The sequence below is a fragment of the Enoplosus armatus genome, chromosome 18 (genome assembly GCF_043641665.1).
Source record: "Enoplosus armatus isolate fEnoArm2 chromosome 18, fEnoArm2.hap1, whole genome shotgun sequence".
Lineage (NCBI taxonomy): Eukaryota > Metazoa > Chordata > Actinopteri > Centrarchiformes > Enoplosidae > Enoplosus > Enoplosus armatus.
Window position 1 is genome coordinate 17,989,890 of NC_092197.1, and position 9,072 is coordinate 17,998,961.

Genomic DNA, 9,072 nt, shown 5'->3' on the forward strand with positions numbered 1-9,072 from the left:
GACCAGGAGCACATTCAACATCTCCACGCTTGCTTCTCTCTTTCTGTATCATCAAGACCACAAACTTGTCCCCTCTTGCCGCCTCAGTGCGTCAGTTTCTCCATGACAACGAAGCCACGGCTTCGCCAACCCGGAGCAGCGGGGTCCCCGTGGCGTGGCTACTACGAGTCCTGTCCCCCAACCGCCGACTCTGACAGATGTCCTTTTGGCTTCTCTGAGCGAGGGAGGATAAAAGGAAAACAAACAGCCACGTTCCTGCCAGGCAGTGGGCGGGACGAGAGGGGATGACAGCACGTCACTCTTACATAATTCTGGAGCTTCTCTGGACATTACACTAATGAAAACGCAGCCTCTGCCACCACCGCCGCTGCTGCTGCTGCGGCAGCCGCTGGAATAATTGTGGTACTAAGCCCTGACAGATCATGTATGCTCCCCACCCCCTTCTTCTATAATCCCCCAGCCAGGCTCAGTCTTCTCACCATTTACACCCGGACAGACCCATCCACTTCACCCTCACATCCTCACACACCCCTCCACCAGGGCTAACCCTTATGGAGGTTTATTAGTGACAAAAGTATTGCTGAACAAAGTTATACAAAATGCAGTGAGCACACGGACAGATTTGTGAGTACAAAACACATCTTCAGAGCAATGTCCTGGTTTATCTATCTAAAATGTTGCAGCTGACTGCTGACTGAAAAATTGTAGTAATTTTGGACCACAATAATCACAAAAAAGCAACTTAAGAACTTAGAGAAACCACCTTGAGATAATACAAAAACAAAACGGTGGCTACAGGGCGCTCCCATGGCCTTAAGGTTGAGATGCCGACCAGGATTCAAGTCCAGCCATGTTGCATCTCTTGTGCCCTCATTTCTACTGTGGTTATATAATAAAGGCACAAATGCTAAAAAATAAATAAACAATAAATTAAAGCCACCTAATTCGTTTGAATGAGGCCAGTGAGGTGACGCGGCACAGGGGTGTAGATGCAGAGGGCTCCACCAAAAACACACGTGGTGGCCTGGAAAAGAGTTGAACCTGGCTCAGCTTTGCAGCAGCGGCTCACTGCATTTTCAGTGCAGCTTTCAGTCAGAATGCCCAGTGACACAAGGTCTAAAGGGATGACACACTCCCAAATTTCAAACTGCAGACTGATAACTGTTTAACATATATTTTGCACTCACTCAATAGTTTTGTCATTAATAAACTTCCATAATGCAACCCCAGCTCCCTCCCCCTGATAAGGAGCGCACTTCTCCACTCCTAAACACTTGTGCCACCCCCCCCCGCGCGTGCATGCCACACCGCTGCACAGATTAAATGTCTGCATCTTGTTGTCCCTGAGTCACCAGCTGACAGCAGGCCGCCATGTCCTGAGAGGTTGGAAATAAATAAATAATCTCTGTGGCCTCTTGATGAGCTGCCAGCCAATGCAAACTCAGGATTTATATTCCAGCAGCTTGTAGGTCTGGATTACCGCTCTGGATGGTCGTGCCATGAGAGCTGCTGCAGATTTCACTGAGCAGCAGAAATCCCTCTGCACTCCAAGGGAGGGGGGGGGAGTCAGAATACCAGGAGCACAGCAGGGGGACACACACAGACAAAATAACAAGCATCTATTTTTAAAAATGTTGGGTAACAACGGCACAAAAGGAGGAAGAAAATGAAGGAGAGGGGTTTTTTAAGTTCACCCGGTGTGTCATCTTTGTCAAAGGAGCCCAGATTAGGAGCCTTGGGCTCAAAGCACAGAGGAGACCGAACCATTAAGCTGCGCAAAATTCACACAGCAGCATGACATTCACAGGCGGTTTTATCATAATCCAACACTTTACAGTAATCTCACAGAGAACACTCATCCAGCCCAAACTGCATCCAGACAGAGGAGAGTGTGTACGTGTAGGGATACAAACAGCACACAGAGGAACAACGTAAAAGGTACACAATCACACCTGCGCACACCTGCCATCCATAACCTATAAACCTGAAATGTTCCTCTGTTTGTTTAACTCGTTTTTTTGTTTTTATTGTTCAAAAAAGCAATTTGGATTTACTGGTGTTTACTTTGAAAATCACATTAAAATGTCATTATTTTTCTCTTTATCTTCTATTAGTGAAGCACCTACCTGATTAAATGGGAAATGGACTGCACTTCCTACCTTAACAGACAAAGAGCTTTACATTGGCCTCTCATTCACACACTGAAGGTGATAGAGCTTTGTTTTTGGCATTCCCGCCCATGGTTTTGCTGCTCTCATAATGTCATTTCCAGCAAACAAGCTCTGATAACCCTGCTGTATGCTACCTGCCCACCACCAAACGGGAGACAAAGTTAGCAACTAGCTAGCTGGTGAAGAAAGTGTAATGTTGCTCTGTCTGCTAACTCATTCACCAACTACCAAATAAGTAGCCCTCTGCTTCAGTCTGCACTCTCAAGAACATCAAACTTGCACATTTTCTCCGCACAGTATCTTTCTTTTGAATATTTCATTGCATCATGCACAAACAAACATTCACCTCCTCTACGGCAGTGCCATCAATTTGGTTTCACACAGACGGTTGCACGATGGTGACTTGCAGTCATTTCCTATCTAAGAAGGGGAGGGGTTGGTGCTGCTCCTGCATTATCATGACTACGACTTGAACCATTTCAATCTTTTGAATCTTTGCAGTCATCTCCATTTTTCCCCGTGCACATACACTCTGCTGGCCCACTCATCAGGAGCAATTTGTATAATATTTAGATATTTATAACTATGTTTTTTATGGTGTACTTTATTTTAGTTTCAAAAGCAAAATTCAGGCCAATATTTTAAAAAAGAATGGTAGGTAGAAATACTATATATGGATTATATATGATATTTATGTATATGATAGATTCTGTGGTGAGGTGTGTTTTTTTTCTCCAGCTTAAAATGTTATAATTCAAATCTTCAGCTGCCTTCGTCAGTATTTTTTCTGTCTAATCTGTTCAAACAAATATTATGAATGCGAACTGCATCGAAAATGCAGGTCAGGGCTTTTACTTTTTAAAAAGGTTCAGATTTTAATTATGGAAGAAGAAAGAGAGAGGTTCATTCTTCCAGTTAATTCCTCTGTCCCTGCATGTTTTCACTATTTAATGAACTATGAGAATTCCTTTTATTTGTTTTTCCTTTTTCCACAGGGTGAGCAAATGTAGCCGGACTTGTTTGGTCATCTTAATGCTTTTACATAAGCGGTTTGTTTCTCTGCCCCTTGTCACTTCCCCACGTGTTGGAGTAGCGCTGTAGTGCTCCATTACTAAGGCCCGAGGCCATTATGCAATGTCCGTATGCAATGCGTGTGCGAGCCAGATGGAGGGACACATGCCACTCACAGATCTGTGATGAGAGAGTAGAGAGGGAGGGAGGGTGAGAGAGGGAGAGTGAGTGAGAGTGAGCGAGGGAAAGAGATTGCACGTGCCCTAATCTGGATCATCAAAATCTGGGAGCATGAAATGACCTGGAGAGGCAAACTAGAAACAAGGGAGGAAAAAAAAAGACATATTACAGTTTCGCATGAAACAAAAACCTATTTGTAAGAGTCGGCATCAGCCAACAGGATGACAGGACAAAGTGTTTCACATTGCCTGTCACTTACCCATTCACACGGCAATGAGAGTGGAGCTGTCTTTCACAGAGCTTGCCTGGCTACTGGAAGCAATTTGAGGTAGAAACCTGGCAGACCATCACCAGGAAAGAAACCCAGCGTCTGGTGACGTCCATGGGCTTTCAGATTTCAGGCAGTCACTGACTGCAAAGGATTTGCAACCAACTATTAAGTACGACTTTATATCATATTATTTGTCCAGTTACTTTTGCTTCCCTGAAATGTGGGGTCTATGCATAAAATGGCTGTACTTCCTGCACGGTTCACCCAATATTTCTGTCAATACCCTTAAATTGAAGCTGAAAGTCTGCAAAGCACATGCTAATTGCTTTATTTCAAATCCACTACAGAGCCAAAATAACAAAAGTTGTGTCACTGTCCAAATACTTACAGAGCTGTATGTCATATATGTCAAAAACTGACATTGCAACCTTCATGAAGGTAGTGGTCAATGTACTGCTGGGCTGTTGTTTCTAGCATGCATTTAGCTCGTACACCTAATAAACTGGGAAGTGAATGTATAGTCTAAGTAACCAGTAACTCCTACATGTAGTGGAGTGGTGTAGCTACAATATTAGCTACCCTGTGAACTGTAGTGGAGGAAAAGTAAAAATCTAACGCTCACAAAATGGTAAAGTGCAGTATTTGAGCGATAGCTTGGTCACTTCAGTAAAGGTGCTTCAAAGTTACAACGCTGGAAGTATATCTGGCTGCTAACCTGTAAAAACAGACACAATAGCTTACAATAGTACAATGCTAGCCCTGCCCCACTCTGAGCCTCTCATTTATTTACACTGGGACTAGTACAATGCACACATGAACGCAGAGAAGACACAGCAACACTGAGGCCTGAATGTTTGGCCGTTTGACAACAACAACCTATCAGATAAAAAGCCGACATGATAGCCTGCTGCCTTTGAGAGCAAGATGAAACTGTTGTTTATTACTTAAAACTGCCAAAACACACTTTTTGACCTTTGAAGGCATCAGCGCGATGCCCTTATATGGCAGTGAGCGCGACGACACACGGTGAAAAACATGTCGACTTTCAGGGCGAACAATACACGGCGTACTTACCGGGTGAAACTCCGTCTGTTTCCTGGTTTTATGGGGCCAGACCAGACTTATCCGAAACGTGGACGTGGACGCGAAGGGTGCGGAGGACGTTGAGGGTATAAACGGGACGAAATGCTAGGGAGTATTTTGGTTTCGTCAGGTCCAAACAGCGATTTCCTGGTTCTCGCAGGTATGTGGGCGTGGTTTACAAACGGCAGGTGTGTTGTGTGCGCAAGGGCTGCAGGCCGACTGTAGTTTCGCAGGTGACTCCATTTGGGTGCGGCAGGGGGGGTGTGATCCTCCTGAGTCACCCATCCTGTAACCGAAATGTGACATAATGACTCAGTTTACTACGAAGTTACTGACAAACGGAAATCAAGAAAGGAGCTGACCAGAAAAGGTAAATGAAGGCATGTGACTCTTGAGCAGATTCGTCATGTCCGGTCTAGTTATGTGTTATTCATCTGAGACTGATGGGCAATGATGGGCTGATGTCTCCTAAGTAATAATACAGAGGTGGGCCGCGTAGTTCTTGGGGGCCCAAAAGCTGATACATAATTGAAATTTGAATGAAATAAAAAGACAACAACATTCAAATACAACAATTCCATGTTTACATTTCTAACAAATAAATAAATAAATAAATAAATAAAATTCTAGTTGGTGTCCTTACCACAACAGGTGAATTTCCTGTTTTCACATGTGTAATGTGTTTTACGGAGAACCACAGGTGTCGTGTAAATTATTATAAAGGATTCTAATAATTGATATAGTATTGGACAAAAAAACAACAACCCGGGAATTAATCAAATATTTTACAAATAAAAATAATTATTTATCAGTACATTGACTACATTATATGTTATTTCATTCATTGATCTTTAAATGGGAACTAAAATGTTTATAATGTATTAATCCATCAATAACTGGTAAAAAATGAAAAAGGGGTTTCTTGTATTTCACATGTGAAACGTCTGAAAACCACAATCTCTTTGTGTGCCCTTTATCCACATATGAAATCCATATGTTTTCATATGTGTTCCACATGTGCTAAACATGTAAAATGTTTGCCAAAAAGAAAAGTCAAGGTCCTCTTACTAGCCTTCTTCTGAAGCTTTTGACCACAAGTCATAGCCTTCCTCTTGGAGTTTTCACCGTCGTCATGGAGATAACAGCTGCAATGTAAAATGTGTTTTACATATGATGAATTCACATGTGCTTTTGCATAAAGGTGTATATCAAGAGCAAAACAAAAAGCCTAAACAAACAAACAAACAAACAAACAAACAACAAAAACGACGTGGGACATCACATTCATTTTTTGGTGCTATAAAAACCTCCCATCTCTAATGTGGGGATTTTCCTTCCTTTTGAGATGGCAGGCCCCTGTAGAGATTGATAAAGAGTGGATAATAATGGCAAAGGGACATCAAGCTCAGTTGAAGTTCTTTCTGTAAAATGGTGCCACCTCTGCACACATTCTGTTTGTTCTGCTGTTTGCGACCTCTCATGTAGTATACATGTACATGGCACAAAACAGCAACAGCGGGCTGTGATTTTGGAACTTGTCTGACTGGTTTAACCTGTTCAGGTTAAGACCATCTGGCATGTCGGATGTTAGAAACAGAAGAGCCTACTGTTCACACTCTCAATGCTGAGAGGTAAAAACCTGCTGAGGCCACAGCTGTGATCCTCGCAACAGTCATCTGATGCATTTAAGTCAAAGTTGTGGTACGCTTGATAAAATACGATGGGTGATGCAAATACTTCAGTGATATAGGTGAAGGTAGTTTTCTATATTTACAGTAACATCATAAAGTTTTAAAGTTTCACATAATGCAAATTCTCAATTATAGTGCAGCCTACTTCAAAATCACAGAGAGAAGAAGTAAATGTACTTTGTTAATTTCCACCTCTGGCAGATGTTTTCATCCGAGTCAGATTAACCTCAATCCTCTAAACCTGCAGTGCTGGCTTCACACTCTGCTCTGTAAAACCACCAGTGGGTGAGGACAGATGCAGAACTTTACTGCACGCTAGAAATTCGACTGAAGTGAACCAGTCTGATAGATTCACGTTTCTATAGAACTGGATGCACAAAATCTATTTATCTTTACTGTGACTGTGACAGTTGGCCTGCAAACCAAAGAGATCCGTTTGATCATACTTCAGTAGTACATAGCAATGTACGGGGCACACATGCCGAAATGCAAAGTAAAGAGAAACCTTACCGTCACCATCTACTGTATCCTCTTTATACAGTCTATGATTGTATCAATGCTGCGCCCCCTTGTGTCTAAATAAAATATGACAACTGATGTGAGTGAGACCACATTCAATTGATTCATTTTTACAAAATTATTTTTTGTCACCCGCAAAACTTTTGCTGGTAATGCCAGGTCAATGAGTGTACACTGCATGTTTTAGAGAGGCACACACAAATATATTCAGCATATTTTCAGTTTCTCAGTTCCCTTTCCACAATCTACACCACCTCTTGCCACTACTGTCGATGAGTTACTTCATTGAGGTTATCAAATAGAGGTCATGGTTATTATCTTAAATGGCAAACATTTAATTTCTTAATGGGCCCAATAACAGGAGCCAATAGGAGCCCACTATTCCTGAATATTCAAAGAAAATCATGTGTGTTTTATGTATGAGTGTGTGTCTTTGTGTATGTTTTCTTGTAATTATACATACACACACACACACACACACACACACACACACACACACACACACACACACACACACACATATATATACTGTGCATGGTATCCCGTTGACTCGAAACCGTCAGAAATGTACAAAGAAGATAATTTATCTTGTGCAGACAACTTGTGTTCACCATATCTATATCCTGCTCGCACATGATAACTGTTCAAAATAAAAAAAATGATCAAAATAAGAATATAATCATGTTTCATCATGCAAAAATGTATTTCTACTTTGCTGTGTGACCACTTCTCCAACAAAGCCTTTATGTTTGAATAAAACCTGCATTCCTGAACATCTATCTGATCTACCTGTAACTGTGATTAACTCTGCTGTGTGTGACGACTGTGATTAACTAAGTTATCCAGGTAACTCAGGGTCGTGGTGGAGAAGCTGTTGGGAAGCATTTTAGCCAAAACAAATCTTGTGACACCTGCAGTGGATTCAGGTGCTTGTCATGCCCAACACCACAGAGCACTGGATCATGTTACATATAGTCCATTATTATTGAATTCAAACTCAAGCTCAAACAAAGTTGTAAAGAATACTGTTTGTAGGAAGGTACTGCACAGCCCCAAAGCACATGGAAACAAATAAATCATTATATAGAATACTGCCTGTGCACAATAATAATCCTTCATATATACAGTATATGGATGGATGATATCCATATCACAGTGTCAAAATACATTTTAGGTTGGGTGCAGATGTGTGTTCAGTAGACCGCTGTGGTGTCGGAGCTTCCTAGGATGAGACACAAGAGTCCTGTCCTGACATCAAAAACAACTCATGAATATTTATTATAATATCATAAACATACAGTATGTAATGTTACCTTTAGCTTATCACAGCTGTATGTCACCGTAGCTACTTCTGCAGTCTTAATAAAGGGCTTACTTACTGTACTTTGCACCTGTGCTCCTCCAAGACCCCCTGCAGTTACCATGTGTTACCACCGCAGGTGGTCTTGGTGGTGCAGCGGCTGCATTCTGGCAGGAGGACACGTCCGAGCTTCTGTGACACTCTAGTCACTTATTATTCTCCCACTTTATGAATTGCAAATCACAGCGCGTGCAGGAGACGGCGGCATCCTGGACGCAGGACGCGCACATGCAGTCACACACACATTTGCATGACAAACCACTAAACCACCACTCTTATGAAAATAACATGTGAAATGAGAATGACGATTATACACAGCAGTTGTTCTTTGTCCAACAACAGTCGGACAGTTTCTTCTTCTTCTTTCTCCTTCACTCATAACAACATGGCTCCCATCAATATCTAACTATTAGTTCACAAATGTGATGAACTTTGAACTTAAAAGGACCCGATGCTTCGACAACAGCTCTGAAGTAAGTAAGCTCAGCTGTCCACACAGAGGAAAAGGCCCTGGTCACGTGCTGACGTCTGCTCCTAATGGTTCCATTATAGTTCCATTGTCTCCGTGGTTACCAGATATTCTGTCACTTGTCCACCTTTAAATTCAACAACCTTTCTCGTCATTTTCGTACTTAAGAGTCAAAGTTTTTATGGAGGCTAATTCATGAATTGGGCGCAGAAAAAAAACACATGATTTGAGTTGTCTTACCTGCGTGATGAATGTCCGGCCTCAGCCTCAGCCCAGTAGGGAGCAGGTGCTCCTCTTTAATTGGCATTTCTCCAATA

General features: G+C 42.1%; 1 protein-coding gene across 1 annotated transcript in view; it reads right to left on the bottom strand.

The window, feature by feature from the left end:
* tjp2a (tight junction protein 2a (zona occludens 2)) overlaps nucleotides 1-4,841 on the bottom strand; it is a 30,957-nt gene extending 26,116 nt beyond the window's left edge. The window contains exon 1 of the mRNA XM_070924721.1: nucleotides 4,708-4,841. The gene's annotated coding sequence lies outside the window, so the exon portion shown is untranslated. The remainder of the gene's footprint in view (nucleotides 1-4,707) is intronic.
* Nucleotides 4,842-9,072: the final 4,231 nt, after the last annotated feature.